Source organism: Triticum dicoccoides, chromosome 7A (genome assembly GCF_002162155.2).
Source record: "Triticum dicoccoides isolate Atlit2015 ecotype Zavitan chromosome 7A, WEW_v2.0, whole genome shotgun sequence".
NCBI classification, from domain to species: Eukaryota; Viridiplantae; Streptophyta; class Magnoliopsida; order Poales; family Poaceae; genus Triticum; species Triticum dicoccoides.
The window spans coordinates 299,112,575-299,136,542 of record NC_041392.1 but is presented as its reverse complement, the minus strand read 5'-3'; positions in this window follow the sequence as shown (position 1 = coordinate 299,136,542).

Below are 23,968 nucleotides of genomic sequence, written 5' to 3'. Positions count from 1 at the left end.
TGTTTATCCTTAGTAGCCTCTCTTACCGGGAAATGTCTCCTAGTGTTACACTGAGCCATGGTAGCTTGCTACTGCTCTGGAACACTTAGGCTGGCCGGCATGTGTCCTTCTTCGTTCCTGTGTCTGTCCCTTCGGGGAAATGTCACGCATTGAGTACCGGAGTCCTGTTAGCCCGCTACAGCCCGGTTTACCAGAGTCCTGCTAGCCCAGTGCTACAGCCCGGACCCACTTGCTGATGACCGACACGTTCGTTGCTGGGTCATGGATGCCTGTCCCTGTAAGCACTGTGCCACTTTGGGTGTACGACTAGTCATGTCAGCCCGGGCTCTTTATCATATGGATGCTAGCGACACTATCATATACGTGAGCCAAAAGACGCAAACGGCCCCGGGCAAAGGTAAGGCGACACCCGTGGGGATGCCGTGCGTGAGGCCGCAAAGTGATATGGGGTGTTACAAGCTAGATCGATGTGACATCGAGTCGGGGTCCTGACAGTGTTGGTATCAGAGCCGGACTGCCTGTAGGTTCTCCAAGCCAAACTGGTCGATGTTGAGTCTAGAAATTCCTTAGTTATATGTAGGGGAATTGTTTGTGGGTTGGAACGTAAGGTTCTTTTTACTCCTTATCTTAGGACATTCTGATCTGAGTCAGTCTATTCTTCCACCGGGGGTTAAGGAATTAGGATCTTTTCTCTCTATCAGGATCACGTGTTACTAATCAGTAGTACCTTATAGGTTTGATGGATACAAGCCTAGTACAGTTCTACTACCACATCATGTTGTTAGGATGGACTCAGAACTTTGATATGATGATGTTGAGTGTGTATGAAATCCTTTGTCAAATGTCTCAAAATCCTTCTTGAGCATTTACAGCTGTTATGCTGCCGAAATTTTGCTAGAAATTCTAATGCCTTTGCATTATGGTTGTGCTTTCAGATGGCCACTCGCGACCTTAATCAAGTGGTTCGCCTGACTCGATGCCTAGATGTACCCGGCCATACCGCCATGTTGGTCAGGGTAATGACTGAGGCTGGATACCGTTGGTATCCTGAGTACACGGTCGAAGAGTAATTCCGAGACTTTAATCAAAGCCAGTATCTCTGCACTGTCAGGATATTTCCATCTTATCCTGGGTCCACCGAGCCCCTTCACTACTCCTATGGACTCGGGGTTACTATTGAGATGGCTGTGCAGGACGCCGCCTACTCTATGATGACCATCATGCGAGTCAGGTCTGGCCTATTTCGGGACTCTGACTTCCGGTATATGCCAGGATCACTTCCGGGAGCACAAGGGTATCTCCAGGCTATCTATGCTGACCCCACCCAGGAGGATTCACGGACTCGCACTACTGCTGAGATGCTCGAGGATAAGGACCGTGAAAATCGGGCCTTGAGGTTAGAGCTCTTCAATACCCGTGCTGACCATTGGGCCACATTGACTCGGTTTGCACCGGCGGTGCAAGCTGGATATTCGGATATGCGCGATCTCTATCCTGTGAGATCTGCTCTGCCAGACGTGATGGGTTGGCGTCATGTAGGAGGCATCACCCCACCTCGTGGTCCCCGCAGGCCATCGTCTATTGGTCCAAGACCCCATCCTAGCCCCTATGGTCCACAAGCTCCGCGAGATCGTCTGTTCCCGGATGATCATGTTGAGCTTCCAGGCTATGGAGGTAATTTCTACGAGGACTACTACGGATCGGTCTGAGTTAGTGGTAGTATCACTAGTTTGTACTAGCTGTGTCGTCTATCGTCCTGCGTGACTCGTGGGATATGACCTAGTTTGTACCACTTCCGGAGGTGTAGAAAAATAATGTATAGGAGCTTGGGATGCCTCCGATGTGATGTAATCTTCCTTTCACCGTAACAGTACCTTGTTTGGTTTTGTACTAAACCTTGTATGGTGTGTATGACGATGGAATAAAGAAGCAGTTTCTGTATCTACCATGTCATACGGATGATCATCTTGCATTCCGAGTTATTCCTTACATTCTGTATCCTATGTCGGAATCTTATCATTCTGACTAAATCATTGTCTTGTTTACCTAGGATGGTCAACACGCGCACTAACCCTGCTCCTCAAGAGCAGGCCGAAGGCAGTGAAGTCAGGAATGCAAATCTGCCTCATCCTCCTTCCTTAGCCGAGGTTATGATGGAAGCTGAGAGAAATAAACGGGAGACCAACCGTTTGTTGGAGCGTATTGAACAGAACACAGCAAACCATCAGAGGACTAACGTGGTGTCGCTCAGTGATTTCATTAAGTTACATCCACCCACGTTCCACCACTCCATCGAGCCTCTCGACGCTGATGACTGGCTTCGCAGTATTTCTCACAAACTGCGTTCTGCGCTAGTAGCTGAGGCTGACAAGGTCACCTTTGCTGCATATCATCTTGAAGGCCCCGCCAGTCTATGGTGGGAGAATTATGGAGCTATGCGCCCAGCGGGCCATGTCACTACTTGGGCTGAATTCAGCGAGGCTTTCCGTGAACATCACATTCCGGAGGGTCTCATGGACCGTAAACGTGAGGAATTTTGCAGTTTCACTCAGGGCCGACTCTCTGTGGATGCTTACAGCAGGGAGTTTGGTAACCTCGCACGATATGCCACTGAGGAAGTTTCTACCGATGCCAAGAAGCAAGCAAGGTTCCGTAAGGGGCTTAGTCCTGAGCTTCGCCGCGACCTCCGTCTGCATGAGTGCACATCCTTTCAGAAACTTGTTAACAAGGCCATCAGTGCTGAGACTGGTCAGACTGATTATGACGCAACACGCAAGCATGGCCGTGACGTGGGTTCCTCTTCCGGTGCTGGTCCTCAGAAGCGTCGCGTGTGGGTGCCCAACACTGCCCTGCCACCCGGGTTCACACCGAGGCCATCCTTCCAGGCGCCTCGCCCCGTTCAACAGTCTGCACCAGCCAAGCCCTATGGTGGTCCAACCAACAACGCTCCTCCACGTACCAGTTCTGTGACTTGCTTTAAGTGTGGGGAATCTGGCCACTATATGCGCGAGTGTCCCCAGACCAACCCCAACCAATCTGCTAAAACTGTTGGCCGTGGCAAGCCGACAGGAAAAGTGTTCCACGCCAAGCCGGCCACCGCTACACGTGGCCATGTCAACTGATCTCTGCCGAGGAAGCTCAAGAGGATCCCAACGTCGTTCTTGGTACGCTTCTTGTTAATTGCCACCCGGCATCTGTTCTTTTCGATACAGGAGCCTCTCATTCTTTTATATCCGAAAATTATGTTCGTTTGCATAACATCGCATTCTGTGACATGCCAACCTCTATGGTAATTCAAACTCCGGGATCCAAATGGCAAACTTCTAGAGTAAGCCATGGAAATGAAATCCAAGTCGACAGACTTGTTTTCCTCGCATCTTTGATAGCCCTTAAATCTTCAGATATTAATATCATTTTGGGTATGGACTGGATGTCAGTTCATCATGCCCAAATTGATTGCTTCTCTAGGACTGTTCAACTTACCCATCCTTCGGGGAAGATAGTCAATGTCTTGAACCGAATAGCCAAGCGACAGTTATATTCTCTTAACGCCAGCCCTTTGCCAGACCTTGAGGACGTCCCGGTAGTCCGTGACTTTCCGGATGTTTTCCCAGAGGAATTGCCAGGTGTTCCACCTGACAGGGATGTTGAGTTCGTAATAGACCTCATTCCAGGAACCGTTCCGATTGCTAGAAGACCCTATAAGATGGCACCACTAGAACTAACCGAGCTTAAGAAACAACTCGATGAGTCCTTGAAAAAGGGTTTCATCCGACCTAGTTCATCTCCGTGGGCTTGCCCCGTCCTCTTCGTCAAGAAGAAGGATGGTACGGACCGGATGGTTGTAGATTACCGACCTGTCAATTTGGTCACAATCAAGAACAAATATCCGCTCCCTAGGATCAACGACCTGTATGATCAGCTCCCTGGATCCTCAGTCTTCTCCAAAATGGATTTGAGGTTGGGCTACCATCAAATCAAAATCAGAAACGGGGACATTCCTAAAACGGCCTTTGTTACTCGTTATGGCCAATACGAGTACACCATCATGTCCTTCGGTTTAACCAACGCTCCAGCCACCTTTTCTCGGTTAATGAACTCAATCTTCATGGAGTATTTGGATAAATTCGTCGTGGTTTACCTAGATGATATACTCATCTACTCCAAGAACGAGGAAGAACATGCCGAACATCTAAGGCTAGTGTTGAAGAAACTTCGAGAGCACCGCCTTTATGCCAAGTTTTCCAAATGTGAATTTTGGTTGTCAGAAGTGACCTATCTGGGTCATGTAATATCTGGTAAAGGTATTTCTGTTAACCCTGAGCAAGTTCAAGCCGTCCTTAATTGGACTCCACCTGAATCGGTCAAGCAAGTTCGGAGTTTTCTGGGCTTAGCGAGCTATTGCCGTCGCTTTGTCGAAAATTTCTCCAAAGTTGCTAAACCTCTAACCGAACTCCTCAAGAAAGATAAAAAGTTCGAGTGGACTCCACAATGTGAGCACAGCTTTCAGGAACTGAAAAGACGCCTGACTTCTGCTCCCGTTCTGGTACCGCCAGGCTTCTCTAAGGACTTTGTTATCTACTGCGACGCCTCGCGACAAGGACTAGGTTGCATCCTCATGCAAGATCGACACGTAATTGCTTACGCTTCACGACAATTGCACCCACATGAGGAGAATTATCCTACTCATGATCTAGAGCTTGCAGCCGTAGTCTATGCACTTAAGACCTAGCGACATTACCTCCTCGATAACCGTTGCAAAATATTCACTGATCACCAAAGTCTGAAGTACATTTTCACCCAACCGGATTTGAATCTCAGGCAAAGACGTTGGGTTGAGTTGATCACAGATTTCGACTTAGGAATAACTTACACCCCAGGGAAAGCCAACGTCATGGCTGATGCGCTAAGTCGTAAATCTTATTGTAACAACCTGATGTTACAACAAAGTCAACCGCTTCTCCATGAGGAATTTCGGAAGCTTAACCTTCACATTGTTCCTCAAAGATTTCTTTCCACCTTGGTGGCGAAACCTACTCTTACGAATCAAATCATCGCTGCCCAAAAGCAAGATAAGGGAATATCTAAAATCAAGGAGAACATCGCTAGCGGAGGTGCTAGTTGTTTCTCCAAAAATGATCAGGGTGCTGTGTACTTTGAGAACCGTTTAGTGGTTCCCAAGAACCAGCATCTACGACAGTTGATCCTTAAGGAGGCTCATGAATCTCCTCTCACCATTCATCCGGTAGTACTAAGATGTATCAGGACCTACGCCAGAGGTTCTGGTGGACTAGGATGAAGAGAGAAATTGCTCAGTATATTGCTAATTGCGACGTCTGTCGTCGTGTAAAAGCAGAGCATCAACGGCCTGCTGGCACCCTTCAACCCCTAGCTATTCCTGAATGGAAATGGGATAAAAGTGGTATGGATTTCATTACTGGTTTTCCCAGGACCAAGAGAGGGAATAATGCTATCTTTGTCGTTGTCGATCGTCTTTCCAAAGTGGCCCATTTCTTACCTGTTCGTGAGAGTATAACCGCTAGTCAGCTGGCAGACTTATACATCTCCCGAATAGTGTCTCTCCATGGTGTTCCTTTGGAAATTAACTCGGATCGAGGAAGTCTTTTCACCTCTCGATTTTGGGAAAGTTTCCAAAACGCTATGGGAACCCGCCTTTCCTTTAGCACCGCTTTTCACCCTCAATCGAGTGGTCAAGTAGAACGCGTCAACCAGATCCTAGAAGACATGCTTCGAGCCTCTGTTATCTCATTCGGAATGGATTGGGAGAAGTGCCTTCCATTTGCCGAATTCTCTTACAACAACAGCTATCAATCTAGCTTGGGTAAAGCCCCTTTTGAAGTTCTCTATGGACGACGGTGTCGAACACCCCTTAACTGGTCAGAGACCGGGGAAAGACAATTCTTTGGCCCGGATATGATTCATGAAGCAGAAGAGCAAGTTCGCATCGTTCGTGAAAAGTTGAAAACAGCCCAGTCTCGTCAAAAGAGTCAATATGACCGAAAACATAAGGCTATGACTTTCGAGGTTGACGAGAAGGCTTACCTTCGGGTTAACCCTCTAAAGGGAACCCATCGTTTCGGTATCAAAGGCAAATTGGCTCCTCGTTACATTGGACCTTTTCGCATTCTCGCTAAACGAGAAGTTTCCTACCAGTTGGAACTACCTCCGCACCTCTCCAGAGTCCACGATGTCTTCCACGTTTCTCAACTCAGGCGTTGCTTCTCGGATCCTATCCGTGGAGTGGACTACGAAACGCTTGATCTCCAAGATAATCTTACATATCGAGAGTACCCCATTCATATCCTCGATCAGGCCGAGCGTACCACTCGACGTCATAATATCAAGTTTCTCAAAGTTCAATGGTCGCACCATTCTGAGGATGAAGCAACTTGGGAAAGGGAGGATCGTCTTCGACTCGAGTATCCCGCCTTCTTTCCGGAGGAACCCAAATCTCAGGACGAGATTCTTTTGAGTGGGGGTGAGTTGTCACACCCTAGCTAGTCATGCATTAGAGTGCTGCATCATGTTTATTCTTTCACCAGAAACCTGAAATGGGGATGACAGAACCCCCAGTCCCCTCTGAAACCAACTAGGGTTTACTAAAAACTTTTTCAATGAACCTGAAATGCCCTTCTAAAATGCCCATCATTTTTGTCTTGGTTCAGAACCTCTGCCAAAAGTGGTGCACATTTTCCTAGGCCATCTTAGGGTTTTTGAATTAAATCATAAATATTTGAATTTGGGCATTTAAAGTTATATAAAATATTTAAATGCTCAAATATCTCCAAACTAAAATGTTTCATGTTGGAAATAATCCAACTATGGACCAGGAGTAGTTTGGTGATTTTAGGAGTTGCCTAAGTATTTTATTTAATTCAACAAAGTTGCAGAAGTATTAAAAAAAGAGAAAACAGAAAGAAATGGAAAAACTTACCTGGCGCCCAGCACCCGGCCCACCTGCCGGCCCAGCCCAGCGCCGCTCCAGCGAGCTGCTTGCCGGCCAGGCAGGCAGGCAGGTGCCCGACGGCGACCGCAGCGTGCGCCACGCACCTGCTCGCCGCCTCGCCGCTCCCCTCGTCCGGTGACGTCGTGGACCGGCCTCCCTCGCTCCCCCGAACCCCCCAGACACCCCCGCTCCTCTCCAGCTCCTCCCCCTCGCGCTCCCCCGCCATGGCCGACGCCACCATCGCCGTGCCTTCGTCGTAGCCGTGCTCCCCGCCACCCGTGCGTCCTCTCATCGTGTCCAGGAGCTCCGCCGCTGTCCACTTCATCGAGCAGCCGAGCCCCGAGCGCTCGCAACGCCCGAGTCCACCGCACCGACCTCGCCCGAGTCCGCCGTCGCCGGAGATCCCCTTCAACGCCGTCGTCGCTCCGGTTCATCTCCGACCACACCAAGGGCTTCGTCGCACTCACTGTGAGCTTAGCCATCTTCCCCTCCCTTCCGTTCTTGCTCCCGAGCCGTGTAGCGACCTCCCGGAGCTCAACCGCACCCACCGCCGTGGAGCTCGTCGCCGACGTGCTCCCGGTCACCCTCCGGCCACAAACTAGTGTCCATCATGCTCACCATGTCACTTAGCACCTAGCTAGCCACTCCCCGAGCCTCACCGACCCCTCTAGCGTCAAGTTCGTCTTCGGCCGAACCCCGGTGGCCGCCAAAGTCGTTGCCGGCGCCAACTCCGGCCACCCCGACCCCAACGGACTCCACCAAGAGCTGCGGCTCGACCTCAGCTCCTCTCCGGTGGCCTCCGCGGCTCGTTTGGTTGCCGGAACGGCAAAAATCACTTCCGCCGCCGCGTCGGGTTCGCCGGCGGCTAAACGCCGGTGCAGCCGACCCGGGTTTGACCACGGGTGGGCCCTGGTTGACTCCCCTGAGTCAATGACAGGTGGGGCCCAGCCCTGTTAATTAAACAGGTTTAGTTTTAATTAAACTTTAATTAATCTAATCACACTGACACGCGGGACCCACTGCCGGGTTTGACCCGGACGTGTTCCGTTGACCTGCTGACGTCACACTGACGTCAGGCTGACGCAATAATTGATTTTCTGGAATTAATCTAATATAGGAAATTCCAGAATATAGTTTAAACTTCAAAAATTCATAACTTTTATTCTGTAACTCCAAATCAGACAAATTATATATGAAAAATGATCAGAAAAATCCAATCTATCCATCTGTACTATTTTCATGCATGATTAAACAAGTTAACCTGATGTTTAATGCAGAACAAGGAAAAGCACTTTAAAAGGCCATGTTTGAGTTTGAAATTTGAATCTTTGATTCAAATTGGTTCAAACCCTTCTGGTCTTAGTTGCATTAGCCCAACACACTCATATTGCTATGTTTCATGCATGCATCATATTGTTGCACATTGTTTGGTGATGGTTGTGTATCGGTGTTCTTTGCGGCAGGTTCTGCCCCCGAGGAGTACCGTGATTACCCTAATGAAGAACCGTATCAGTGCATCGAACCATCAGGCAAGCAACCAACCATTTGATCATATCGATACAATCCCATGTTCTCGCTCCTGCTCTCTTTTACTGCATTAAGACAGCGCGTTTCAAACTGCTGTGTGCTACGGTAGTTGAACCCATTTCCTCTGCATGACCTGTCATTGCCACAGTAACTAGATGAAACCCACTAGCATGTGTAGGAGTTGATTGAGCCATATGTATGTGTTGTTCCTACCTTGCTATGCCTGCTATGCTTAGAGTCGTGTCAGGTCTGGTTCATCTGGGTGATGGCTAGAGTGAAATGATTATGTCGGTAATGAGAGTGGTGTGGTGAACACGTTTTGGTAAAGGTATCGATGAGAGGCCATGTAGGAGTACATGGTGGGTTGTTTCATTGAAGCCGACCTTAAGCACTGAGATCTGTATGTGTGATTTAAGATACAGCTACTACCATGCATTGGGCCCTGAAATATGACCCCGCTCGACTTCTTATTCACCCTAGCTCTCTGTCCAGGAGTTGCAAGTAGTTTCTGGTGTTTGTAGCCTACTAGAGGCCGTGGACAGCGCTGACCATAGGGGTGGGCTGTGATGCGGTAGGTACGTGGCACGGTGTACCAAATACCCGTTAGGTATCTCGGGAACCCTGTTCACATCGTTCGGGGCCGTATGGGAAACCTCGGCCGGACTCCCTGCGGATGGAACCTGGATAGGCGATAAACCTGGACTAGAGACTTAGGTGTTTAGGTAGGTCGTGGTCTACACCCACGTCGGCTTTCGCTTGAAGTCTGCCGAGCACATGTCGTGTGCAGACGCTAAGTGGTGGAAACATGTATGAAGAAGTACACCCCTGCAGGGTTATCATGATCTATTCGAATAGCCGCGTCCGCGGTAAAGGACTACTTGGTTGCCTATACAGTTCATAGACAAGTAAATGGAAACTACTAAAAGCCTCAAGATAAGTGTGAGTGCCGAGGATGGCTCTTCCGTAGGAAGACGGAGGTGGATCCTCGGTAGTGTATTGAAGTGGTGAGTAGTGGACTCGTGTGCCCAAAACCATTTCAAGTTGGAGTCTCGTAGGTTAGCCTAGCCAAGAGTCAAAGCTGGCTTGCTGCAATAACTCCACCAACCCTTCTTGATAATATGCATGTATGTAGGATCTGATGTAAGTCTTGCTGAGTACCTTTGTACTCATGTTGCTATAATTTACATTTTTACAGAAGACGCTGCAACCCCTTCTGATGGGTTCTACGTAGACGTTGACATCAATGAGTAGGCTAAGGCCCAGGTGGTGATCCTGAGCTTGTGAAGGACCACGTAGTATAGCTAGGCTTTCCAAGCCTCTTTTATTTTACTAGTTGTCTGTACTCAGACAAGTTACTTCCGCTGCTGGTTTGTATGATTGTATGACTTGAATGCTGGGTCGTGTGACCCGTACCTTTGTGTATGTTATGTATGGCTCTCTGAGCCTTAAATAAAGTACTTGTGTCATAGAGTCATGTTGTGATGCCTTGTTGTGTTTGCACATATCGAGCATATTGTGTGTATGATTGAAATGCTTGGTATGTGTGGGATCTGACTACCTAGTTGTTTATCCTTAGTAGCCTCTCTTACCGGGAAATGTCTCCTAGTGTTACACTGAGCCATGGTAGCTTGCTACTGCTCTGGAACACTTAGGCTGGCCGGCATGTGTCCTTCTTCGTTCCTGTGTCTGTCCCTTCGGGGAAATGTCACGCATTGAGTACCGGAGTCCTGTTAGCCCGCTACAGCCCGGTTTACCGGAGTCCTGCTAGCCCAGTGCTACAGCCCGGACCCACTTGCTGATGACCGACACATTCGTTGCTGGGTCATGGATGCCTGTCCCTGTAAGCACTGTGCCACTTTGGGTGTACGACTAGTCATGTCAGCCCGGGCTCTTTATCATATAGATGCTAGCGACACTATCATATACGTGAGCCAAAAGACGCAAACGGCCCCGGGCAAAGGTAAGGCGACACCCGTGGGGATGCCGTGCGTGAGGCCGCAAAGTGATATGGGGTGTTACAAGCTAGATCGATGTGACATCGAGTCGGGGTCCTGACAAGAAGAGAACTTCTCATTCTGAAGATGAAGATTATGTGGCAGAGGAAGAGGCCACATCAAAGAGAGTTGAGCCAGCTCATGGCACAAATCCAGGTTTGAAAATCAAAAGGCCAACAGGCAGGCAGCCCATGTCAAAGGCAAGAGCTTCAACTGAAAAGCCTGCACCCAAAGAGCCAGTTGCTGCTGAAGGCAAGAAGAGGAAGGAAAGGATCAAGAAGACCGTGGCCAGAGTGCTTGGAAAGGCTTCCATCATGGAAGAGGAAGAGGAAGAAGAGGTAGTTGCACCAGCACCTAAGGCACCCAAGCTGATGGGTGATCCTATCAAATCAGGGGCTGCTGCATCTAAGCCCAAAGAAGCACCCAAAGCTGCCTCCAAGCCAAAACCAAAGAGGAATACAAGGAACATACCTGCAGCTAAGAAGAACAAGGCCCCAGTGCTTGAGACTGTTGCTGAAGAAGAGGATGAAGAGCAAGTTCTTAGAAAGCTCAAGCCCAAGATCCCAGACCACAATGATGCTCATCCTGTGGCTGAGGATATGAAGCTCAAGAGAGACTCAGGGCTGAGGAAGTGGAGAGAAGCAGACCCGTATGCTTCAAGGAGGAGGACTGCTGTGGACTACAGATTTCACACCAAGGAGCAGCAAGATTTCTATGAGACAGTGCTGCTTGATAAGAAGCCAATAGTCTATGATATGAGATGGGTTGACTGGCAATACATCAAGGACAATGAGGAACACTACCCTGGAGTGTATGACAGCTTTAGTGCTTGTGGAGTTGCAGACTTTGTTGGGCAGAAGCTCACAAAGTGGAACGAGGAGCTCATTATGCAATTCTACTCCACGGCACATTTTTATCCAGATGGAAGGATCACTTGGATGTCTGAAGGTACTAGGTACCAATCTACTGTTGAGGAATGGGCAAAGTTGATCAATGCCCCAGAGGAGCAAGCAGATGACTTGGACATTTATGCCAAGAAAAATATGGATCATAACTCAATGTCCAACATGTACAAGGAAATTCCCAATGAAGCTCTTGACACCTTCAAATTTGGGTCTGTGCATTACCTTCTGTCAGGGCTGCCAACTATAAATTGGATATTGAGGCACACTCTCTTGCCCAAGTCTAGAGATCACAAGATGATCAGAGGCCATGCAATCAACTTGCTTCATGTCTTTGATGTGCCACAGAAGTTCAAGGTCATGAGCCTCATAGTAGAAACTATCAAGAGGACTGCAGCAGATCAGAAGAGGAGCTGTGGATATGCCCCTCAGATTCAGGAGCTCATCAACTCTAAGATGGGCACGGGCATATATTTATTGGACAAGGAACACCTGGCCATCCATCCAGATTTTGAGGACAATCGAGTTGTCATGACTGAGAATGAGCCATCGTCTGCCCAAGCACAAGAAAAGAAGGAGAAGGCAAGAAAGGAGAAAGCTGCCAAGATGCCAACTCAAGAGGAGGCATCTGAGTACTTCTTGAAAACCAAACAAGAGCAGCTTGGTTACCTGATTGCATCCACCCTGCGGATTGAGAAAGGACTAGCCACCCTAACTCAGAACCAGGCAAGCCTAGAGAGAATCATGGAACAAAATTTCTATGACTTGGATGTCAAGGTAATAGAGATTCAGACTGCAGTGGAGCAGCTCCAAGATGACATGCAGGAGAGGAGAGGCAGGACTACAACTGATGCCTTTGCCAGAGTGCCAAGAGGTCCGAGGTCGTCTGCAGTGCCAGTTCCTGACACAAGAGCAACTGCCTTAGCTCCAGCCACAGCCTCAGTTCCACCAGCTCCAGCATCTACTTCAGCTCCAACTCCAGCGTCTACTTCAGCGTCTACAGAAGCCTTCGTCCTTGGAGTGATCCGGACTCCACCACCACCTGAAGATCAAGCCTGAGCGTCGATCTAGTACTATGCATTTTCTAGGAACTTTTTGGTAACTTGTTGCCAAAGGGGGAGAAAAATGTATAGATCATAGGATTCGAGAGAGAGAGAGTGTTGCCTTTTTCTCTCTTGCTTTATTTGGTGGTTTTTCGAACTTTGTTTGCTTTTGAGTGCTTGAGATACTACGTCATTATTTGTGAGACATTGATGATCATGTGTTTGATCATAAGCTACACTTAATGCTTGATGAATGCTATTATCTTATCTATCTTATGTGATCATTCACTATTCTTGGTGATGAGTGCATGTATTTCATTCTTATCATTTTAAGCGCTCCACCAAGATGTATGTGACATGGAAGAGTAACCCATGACTCTAACTCTTTGTGCATTTGCAGTCCAAAGCAAATTTTAAATATGCACAAATTTAGGGGGAGCTCTTACTTGTCACATACTTCTCAAAGCGACGATATATTTCATGCTTATTATCATTTGTCGAAGCTTTGATCTATATGTTGTCATCAATTACCAAAAAGGGGGAGATTGAAAGTGCAACTATCCCTAGGTGGTTTTGGTAATTCATAACAACATATAGCTCATTGAGCTAATGCTATTCCAAGATGATTATTTCAGGAAAGCTCAATGATTGGCATGGCATGGATGTGAAAGTGGAACCCTCAAAATGCTAAGGACAAAGGATTGGCTCAAGCTCAAAAGCTCAAGACTCTTCATTTTACATTTTAGTGATCCAAGATCACATTGAGTCTTTAGGAAAAGCCAATACTATCAAGGAGGGATGAGGTGTTGCTTAATGAGCCTCTTGCTTCATGTGCTTAGTGATATGCTCCAAAACCCTCAACTACTTTCCCATATCCACATATGACCAAAACCCTTAGCCAAACTCGGTCCTACCGATTCTTCCTATTCGGCGCCACCGAGTTTCATTTGTCATAAGCCACTGCCAAACCCTAGCAAATCGGTTCTACCGATAGGGATCTCGGTCTCACCGAGATGGGGTTGCAAACTCTCTGTTTCCCTTTCGTAACTTTTCGGTCTCACCGAAAGAGCGAATCGGTCCCACCGAGATTGCAATGTAAATTAAGTGTTTCCTTTTTGTAACTTTTCGGTCTCACCGAAAGAGCAAATCGGTCCCACCGAGTTTTCCTGACCAACTCTCTGGTTAGCTAATTACCAAATTCGGTCCCACCGAGTTTGTGTAATCAGTCTCACCGAGATTACGTTATGCCCAAACCCTAACCATATCGGTCCTACTGAGTTGCATGTCAGTCCCACCAAAAATCTCTAACGGTCACTAGGTTTACCTTTCTGGTCCGACCGAGTTTGTTGATTCGGTCCCACCGAGATTGGAAAACTGTGTGTAACGGTTGGATTTTGTGTGGAGGCTATATATACCCCTCCACCTCCTCTTCATTCGTGGAGAGAGCAATCAGAACACATACACAATTCCAACTCATATGTTCTGAGAGAGAACCACCTACTCATGTGTTGAGACCAAGATATTCCATTCCTATCATATGAATCTTGATCTCTAGCCTTCCCAAGTTGCTTTCCACTCAAATCTTCTTTCCACCAAATCCAAATCCTACGAGAGAGAGTTGAGTGTTGGGGAGACTATCATTTGAAGCACAAGAGCAAGGAGTTCATTACCTACACACCATTTGTTACTTCTTGGAGAGTGGTGTCTCCTAGATTGGATAGGTGTCACTTCGGAGCCTCCGACAAGATTGTGGAGTTGAACCAAGGAGTTTGTAAGGGCAAGGAGATCGCCTACTTCGTGAATATCTACTGCTAGTGAGGAAAGTCCTGTGTGGGCAATGGCCATGGTGGGATAGACAAGGTTGCTTCTTCGTGGACCCTTTGTGGGTGGTTGCTTCTTCGTGGACCCTTCGTGGGTGGAGCCCTTTGTGGACTCGCGCAACTGGTACCCTTTGTGGGTGGAGCCCTATGTGGACTCGTGCAACCGTTACCCTTTGTGGGTTGAAGTCTCCATCAACGTGGATGTAGGATAGCACCACCTATCCGAACCACGGGAAAAACATCCGTGTCTCCAATTGCGTTTGAATTCTCCAAACCCTTCCCCTTACATTCTTGCAAGTTGCATGCTTTACATTCCGCTACCAATATACTCTTTGCATGCTTGCTTGAATTGTGTGATGATTGCTTGACTTGTTCTACAATAGCTAAAATCTGCCAAGAACTAAATTTGGGAAAATGTTAAGTTTTTATTTGGTCAAGTAGTCTAATCACCCCCCCTCTAGACATACTTTCGATCCTACAAAATCTATAAAATTTTAGGCACTAAATATTTGAATGATGAGCATGATTGCAATGTTGTTAGTATGAATTCCTTGAATATCCATGATGCTAATGATATGCAAAGCCACAACATTGGGGAAGCTATGTTTGATGAAGATGATATTTTTTTGTCCCCCAATTTTTGATGAGCAAATTTATTATGATGAAATCATGCCTCCTATTTATGATGATTACATTGATGAAAGTGGATTTGGAGAGGTCATGACTTTATTTTGTGATGAATCCACTATTTCGGAAGAGGTTCCAATTGATTATGAGAACAAAGTTGCTATCTATGATGATTATTGTGATGACTTGTATTCTATAAAGAATAATGATATCCATGAAACTTGTCATCATGATTTTAGTTTTCAATTGGATTATGCCTCACATGACAATTATTTTGTTGAGTTTGCTCCCACTATTATTCATGAGAAGAATTTTGCTTATGTGGAGAGTAATAAAATTTCTATGCTTGTATATCATGAAAAGAATGCTTTAAGTGCTGGTTATATTGTTGAATTCATTCATGATTCTACTTAAAATTATTATGATGGAGGAACATATGCTTGTAGGAATTGCAATAGTGTCAAGTTTCCTCTCTATGTGCTTAAAATTTTGAAGTTATGCTTGTTTTACCTTCCTATGCAAGTTGATTCTTGTTCCCACAAGTTGTTTTCACACAAAATCCTTATGCATAGGAAGCATGTTAGACTTAAATGTGCTAGTCATATTCTTCATGATGCTCTCTTTATGTTTCAATTCTTATCCTTTCTGTGAGCATCATTGAAATCCTCATGCCTAGCTAGGGGCATTAAATGATAGCGCTTGTTGGGAGGCAACCCAACTTTATTTTTGTTCCTTGCTTTTTGCTCCTGTTTAGTAATAAATAACTCATCTAGCCTCTGTTTAGATGTAGTTTCATGTGTTTAATTACTGTTTGTGCCAAGTCGAACCTTTGGGAAGACTTTGGGAAAGTCTTGTTGATCATGCTGTAAAAAACGGAATCTTTAGCACTCACGAGAATTGCTGCCATTTTTATTTGGGGAGTGATATTTAGTTAATTATTTTTGAAGATGATTAATAGATAAATTCATCAGGTCCAGAAATTTATTTGAGAATTTTATGAGTTCCAGAAGTATACTTTTGATCCAGATTACTACAGACTGTTCTGTTTTTGACAGATTCTGTTTTTCATGTGTTGTTTACTTATTTTGATGAATCTATGGCTAGTAAAATAGTTTCTAAACCATAGAGAAGTTGGAATACAGTAGGTTTAACACCAATATAAATAAAGAATGAGTTCATTATAGTACCTTCAAGTGGTATTTTGTTTTCTTTCGCTAACGGAGCTCACGAGTTTTCTATTTTGAGTTTTGTGTTGTGAAGTTTCCAAGTTTTGGGTGAATCCTTTTGATGGATCATGGAACAAGGAGGGGCAAGAGCCTAAGCTTTGGGATTCCCATGGCACCCCCAAGATAATCCAAGTACACCAAGAAGTCAAAGCATGGGGATGCCCCGGAAGGCATCCCCTCTTTTGTCCACTTCCATCGGTAATTTACTTGGAGCTATATTTTTATTCACCAACATGATATGTGTTTTGCTTGGAGCGTCTTGTATTATTTGTGTATTTGTGTCTTAGTATGCCAAAATCATCCTTGCTGTATACACCTTTTGAGAGAGCCATACATGAATTAAAATTTGATAGAATACTCTATGTGCTCCACTTATATCTTTTGAGCGTAGTAGTTTTGCTCTATGTGCTTCACTTATATCTTTTGAGCTAGATAATTTTGCTCTATGTGCTTAAATTATATCTTTTGATCTAGATAATTTTGCTCTATGTGCTTCACTTATATCTTTTGATCTAGATAGTTTTGCTCTATGTGCTTCACTTATATCTTTTGAGCGTTATAATTTTGCTCTATGTGCTTCACTTAGATCTTTTAGAGCACGGTGGTGGATTTGTTTTAAAGAAACTATTGATCTCTCATGCTTCACTTAAATTATTTTGAGAGTCTCTTAATAGCATGGTAATTTTCTTAATAATAATATGCTAGGTATTCAAGAATAATAAAATTCTCTTATGAGTGTGTTGAATACTATGAGAAGTTTGATACTTGATAATTGTTTTGAGATATGGAGGTGATAATATTAAAGTCATGCTAGTTGAGTAGTTGTGAATTAAAAAAATACTTGTGTTAAAGTTTGTGATTCCCGTAGCATGCACGTATGGTGAACCGTTATGTGACGAAGCCGGAGCATGATTTGTTTATTGATTGTCTTCCTTATGAGTGGCGGTCGGGGACGAGCGATGGTATTTTCCTACCAATCTATCCCCCTAGGAGCATGCGCGTAGTACTTTGTTTCGATAACTAATAGATTTTTGCAATAAGTATGTGAGTTCTTTATGACTAATGTTGAGTCCATGGATTATACGCACTCTCACCCTTCCACCATTGCTAGCCTCTCTAGTACCGCGCAACTTTCGCCGGTACCATAAACCCACCATATACCTTCCTCAAAACAGCTACCATACCTACCTATTATGGCATTTCCATAGCCCTTCCAAGATATATTGCCATGCAACTTTCCACCATCTAGTTCATCATGACACATTCATCATTGTCATATTGCTTAGCATGATCATGTAGTTGACATAGTATTTGTGGCAAAGCCACCGTTCATAATTTCTTCATACTTGTCACTCTTGATTCATTGCATATCTCGGTACACTGCCGGAGGCATCCATATAGAGTCATACTTTGTTTTAGTATCGAGTTGTAATTGTTGAGTTATAAGAAAAATACAAGTGTGATGATCATCATTATTAGAGCATTGTCCCAGTTAGGAAAGAATGATGGAGACTATGATTCCCCCATAAGTCGGGATGAGACTCCGGACGAAAAATAAAAAAAGAGGCCAAAGAAGCCCAAATAAAAAGAGGCCATAAAAAAAGAGAAAAGGCCCAAACAAAAAAATATAAATAAAAAAATGAGAGGAAAAGAGAGAAGGGACAATGTTAATATCCTTTTACCACACGTGTATTTCAAAGTAGCACCATGATCTTCATAGTAGAGAGTCTCTCATGTTATCACTTTCATATACTAGTGGGAATTTTCATTATAGAACTTGGCTTGTATATTCCAATGATGGGCTTCCTCAAATTTCCCTAGGTTTTCATGAGCAAGCAAGTTGGATGCACACCCACTTAGTTTCTTTTTGAGCTTTCATATACTTATAGCTCTAGTGCATCTGTTGCATGGCAATCCCTACTCACTCACATTGATATCTAGTGATGGGCATCTCCATAGCCCATTGATACGCCTAGTTGATGTGAGACTATCTTCTCCCTTTTTGTCTTCTCCACAACCACCATTCTATTCCACCTACAGTGCTATATCCATGGCTCACGCTCATGTATTGCGTGAAGATTGAAAAACTTTGAGAACATCAAAAGTATGAAACAATTGCTTGGCTTGTCATCGGGTCGTGCATGATTTAAATATTTTGTGTGGTGAATATGGAGCATAGCCAGACTATATGATTTTGTAGGGATAGCTCTCTTTGGCCATGTTATTTTGAGAAGACATGATTGCTTTGTTAGTGTGCTTGAAGTATTATTATTCTTATGTCAATATTAAACTTTTGTCTTGAATCTTTCGGATCTGAATATTCATATCACAAGTAAGAAGAATTACATTGAAATTATGCCAACTAGCATTCCACATAAAAAAATTATCTTTTTTATCATTTACCTACTCGAGGACGAGCAGGAATTAAGCTTGGGGATGCTTGATATGTCTCCAACGTATCTATAATTTTTGATTGCTCCATGCTATATTATCTACTGTTTTAGGCAATATTGGGCTTTATTATCCACTTTTATATTATTTTTGGGACTAACCTATTAACCGGAGGCCCAGCCTAGATTTGTTGTTTTATGCCTATTTCAGTATTTTGAAGAAAAGGAATATCAGACGGACTCGAAACGGAACGAAATCAACTGGAGAAGTTATTTTTGGAAAGAAACACACCTGATGGACTTGGACCCCACGTCAAGGAAGGAACGAGGTGCTCACAAGGGTGGGGGGCGCGCCCCTGTCTCGTGGGGCCCTCGTGGCTCCCTTGACGTACCTCCTGCACCCATATATACCTACGTGACCTAAAACTTCCAGAACGCAAGATAGATCGGGAGTTCCGCCGCCAGAAGCCTCCGTAGCCACCAAAAGTCAATCGGGACCCTATTCCGACATCCTGCCGGAGCGGGGAACCCTCACCGGTGGCCATCTTCATCATCCCGGCGCTCCCCATGACGAGGAGGGAGTAGTTCTCACTCGGGGCTGAGGGTATGTACCAGTGGCTATGTGTTTGATATCTCTCTCTCTCCTGTTCTTGAGATGATACGATCTTGATGTATCACGAACTTTGCTATTATAGTTGGATCTTATGTTTCTCCTCCCCCTCTTCTCTCTTGTAATGAATTGAGTTTCCCTTTGGAGTTATCTTATCGGATTGAGTCTTTAAAGATTTGAGAACACTTGATGTATGTCTTGCCGTGGATATCTGTGGTGACAATGGGATACCACGTGCCACTTGATGTATGTTAAGGTGACCAACTTGCGGGTTTCGTGACATTGGGAACCTATGCATAGGGGTTGGCACACGTTTTCGTCGTGATTCTCCGGTAGAAACTTTGGGGCACTCTATGAGGTTCTGTGTGTTGGTTGAATAGATGAATCTGAGATTGTGTGATGCATATCATATAATCATACCCATGAATACTAGAGGTGACATTGGAGTATCTAGGCGACATTAGGGTTTTGGTTGATTTGTATCTTAAGGTGTTATTCTAGTACGAACTCTAGGGCTGTTTGTGACACTTATAGGAATAGCCCAATGGATTGATTGGAAAGAATAACTTTGAGGTGGTTTCGTACCCTACCATAATCTCTTCGTGCGTTCTCCGCTATTAGTGACTTTGGAGTGACTCTTTGTTGCATGTTGAGGGATAGTTATGTGATCCAATTATGTTAGTATTGTTGAGGGAACTTACACTAGCGAAAGTATGAACCCTAGGCCTTGTTTCAACGCATTGCAATACCGTTTACGCTCACTTTTATCACTTGCTACCTTGCTGTTTTTATTATTTCATATTACAAAAACTATTATCTACTCTCCATATTGCACTTGTATCACCATCTCTTCGCTGAACTAGTGCACCTATACAATTTACCATTGTACTGGGTGTGTTGGGGACATAAGAGACTCTTTGTTATTTGGTTGCAGGGTTGCTTGAGAGAGACCATCTTCAGCCTACGCCTCCTACGGATTGATAAACCTTAGGTCATCCACTTGAGGGAAATTTGATACTGTCCTACAAACCTCTGCACTTGGAGGCCCAACAACGTCTACAAGAAGAAGGTTGTGTAGTAGACATCAATTATCACCCCGGAAAGGCTAACGTAGTAGCTGATGCATTGAGCCGCAAGAGCCATGTCAACACACTAATGACCGGAGAGTTACCAAAGGAGTTAGCCGAGGATCTTCGTGAGCTATGTTTGGAGATAGTTCCGAGAGGCTATGTAGCAGCATTGGAGGTTCAGTCTACTTTGATGGATAAAATCAGAGAAGCTCAGAAGACTGACAAGGAGATTGCTCCTATACAAGAGAAAATGAGCAAGGGAAAAACTAAAGGATTTCGTGAGGATGAGCATGATACCTTATGGTTCGAGGACCGTGTTTATGTGCCTAATGATCCGAAGATCAGGAAGTTGATTCTGCAAGAAGCCCATGATTCACCATACTCGATTCACCCAGGAAATACCAAGATGTATTTGGATTTGAAGGATACTTTCTGGTGGACCGGAATGAAGAAGGATGTTGTGGAGTATGTAGCAGTTTGTGATGTATGTCAGAGAGTAAAGGCAGAGCATTAGAAGCCAGCAGGATTGCTACAGCCATTGCCGATACCCGAATGGAAGTGGGATAAGCTAGGCATGGACTTTATCACGGGATTACCCAGGACCCGTTCAGGCTATGAATCAATATGGGTTGTAGTCGATCGTTTGACGAAGGTAGCTCATTTCATTCCAGTGAAGACTACTTACAGAAGTGCCAAGTTAGCTAAGATATACATGACCAGGATCGTATGTCTGCATGGAGTTCCGAGGAGCATTGTATCAGATAGAGGAACCCAGTTTACCTCAAAGTTCTGGAATCAGTTGCACGAAACTTTGGGTACCAGGTTAGAGTTCAGTACAACTTTTCATCCGCAGAAAGATGGACAGACCGAGAGAGTCAATCAGATTTTGGAGGATATGCTGAGAGCTTGTGCGCTAGATTATGGATCTAGTTGGGATGACAATTTGCCGTATGCAGAGTTCTCTTACAACAACAGTTATCAATCTAGTTTGAAGATGGCCCCTTTCGAAGCTTTGTACGGAAGAAGGTGCAGAACACCATTGTCGTGGGATGAAGTTGGAGACCGCCAGTTGTTTGGACCGGATTTGACTAAGGAGTCTGAACAGAAGGTGAAGTTGATTCACGATAGGCTCAAGGTAGCCCAGTCCAGGAAAAAGAGCTATGTAGATTCTAAACGCGAGGAGACGATTTACGAAGTCGGAGACAGAGTTTATCTTCTTGTATCCCCGCTTCGAGGAGTTAAGCACTTTGGAGTTAAGGGAAAGTTAGCGCCACGTTTTGTGGGACCATACAAAGTTTTGGAGCGTATGGGAGAAGTTGCTTACAAATTAGAGTTGCCCGAAGGATTGTCAGGAGTTCACGACGTGTTCCACGTTTCCTAGTTGAAGAAGTGCCACACAGAGATGGCTGATATACCGCTAAGAGATATAGTGCCGTTGGAAGCAATTCAGTTGGAAGGTGATTTGACCTATGAGGAGAAACCAGTTAAGATTCTCGATTATGCCAGCCGAGTAACCCGCAGCAAAGTTATCAAGTTTTGTAAAGTTCAGTGGAGCCACCACACCGAGGATGAAGCCACCCGGGAGTGAGAGGAAGATATGCTGAAGGACCACCCTCACCTATTTTCTAGCCAACCCGAATCTCGAGGCGAGATTCATCTTAAGGTGGGTAGGTTTGTAACATCCCAAACTTTCAATTTGGAATGTTATACACTAGATCATCATTGCATATCATATTTTATTGCTTTTGGCCTGATCCAGAAATTCTACGCAACTCAAGGACCCACGGAGAGAGTTGGGGATTTTGTTATTTTCATATTTGAGTTTTCTCAAATTTTGAAAATAGGATCATTTGATTTTATTATTGTATCTTCAATTATTTCAATTATAAAAATAAGTGAGAGGGAATAAAATGACTTTCCCAACATAAATAAATATTGAGGATTTAATAAAAAATCAAATAAGATTTTATTTTGGAGTTTTTCCGCTGTATTATTTGAATTTAGGAAAAATGCGCATTTTTCAAAATTGCATTTAGGCCCCAAATAAATGTTCACCTTGTCCGTCTTGATTTTAGAAGTCGGGGAAAATTTATTTCGGGATTTTTGGAGTCTGCTTAGTATTTCTTTTATTTGTTGTTCTGCGTGTAATGTTTTTAAAAAAAACGCGAATCGACCTCGGGCGTATTCGGCCAGGACTCCCCTGGCCTGCCCCCTTTATATAGCGCCCGAGCCCAACCCAGTCCACCCCAAACCCTTGCCCCGCCGCTGCCCTAGCCAGCTGCCGCCGCCGCCCGCGATCCGCGCCGCCGCCGCCGCCCGCTGCCCTCGCCGCCGCCGCCGGAGCCACCCGCCCCGCCGGAGCCAACCGCCACCGCCGCCTTAACCTGCCGGAGGTAGACCCCGTCGCCGCCGCGGTTTTCGAGAGAAAACCCTCAGTTTATTTTTTTAGGAACCCGGTTTATTTTTTTAGATCAGTTTTTTCGATTTAGTTATTTAGCGGACGTTCGTCCGTACGTTCGTTTTAACGAACGGTTTTCATCATTTAGCCATAGACAGCGAACATTCGTTCGTTAGCTTGTTCGTCCGTTTTTCTTTTTCTCGGATTTTTCGTGATTATTTTCAATCGCGATTTCTGATCCGATTTTCGTTTAGTATAACTTTTTGCTCGTTTATCGAAATCAGGCGATTCAAGCGCCTAGAGTTTCGTCTCGAAACCCTCTTTCTTTTTAACCAACTCAAACAAGTTTTTGCTTTTGTAAAATTTTACTTAGATCCATATTAGTAAACGAAGCTTGTTTCTTTCGCCATTTGATTGTCGTTGGTTTGTTTGATTTGTTTCTTTTTGCAAACCGGAGTTCTTAAGTTGAACTTTCTGGTTAGTTCGCTTATTTGAGTTTTACCTGTGCATTAGATGAGTGCTTATTGTATGCTTGTTTGTTTGCGATAGAGTACCCGGAGTGCGCCGCTTGCTACTTCGAATCTCTAGGTTTCACGGATCATCAGCAAGGCAAGTAACACTTTGATCATACCTCTTACTACCCAGTTTTGTTGCATTAGATCAATCCCCAAACATTGCATGATTAGGATCTAATTAAATTGTGGGTTTTGGGAAGTAGATGAGGTAGTACCTATTACCTGTTTTATTATCAAACCCTTGGGAGTTATTTCTACGTTTGCTTATATTGCCATACTATGCTGGTAGACGTGGATTGGGTGAGTGTATCCATGACAGATGTGAGATTGTTAATTAATGGTTTTTTAAGGTGGCAACTTTAATACACATCTGGGTGGATTGAGGCACCTGGGTATTCCAGCGATTGCCTATTTTTCTTTATGGACCGCCACCCAGGCTCAAAGGGATCATGAGATTATTCATACTAGAAACTTTCGTGTGCAGCCACAAGCTACTATGGGCTCTAGCATAGTTGATTAAGTTGTGCGAACTCTTACAGTGGTAGACTAGAAAATGTAGGGCAAAGTAGGTGTAACGGTCTACCCGATCGTAAGGTGCTAGTGCTTCTAAAAGACTATGTCTCGGTCATCCGTTTCTCAAACACCATGTAGTGCGAGAATACCAACGGAGGAGATCGAGTCTTGTGGGGAAAAGTGTGCAAACCTCTGCAGAGTGTATAAACTATTCATGGTTAGCCGTGTCCCTGGTTATGGACAGTCTTGAGTATCTAGTACTTGGATTATCATGTGAATCTCATCATGTTACTTTAATTAATTTTGTTGGGTTTTAATGATGATGCTTAATTGAAATTGAGAGGGTGTCTACACTCTCAATGTTTA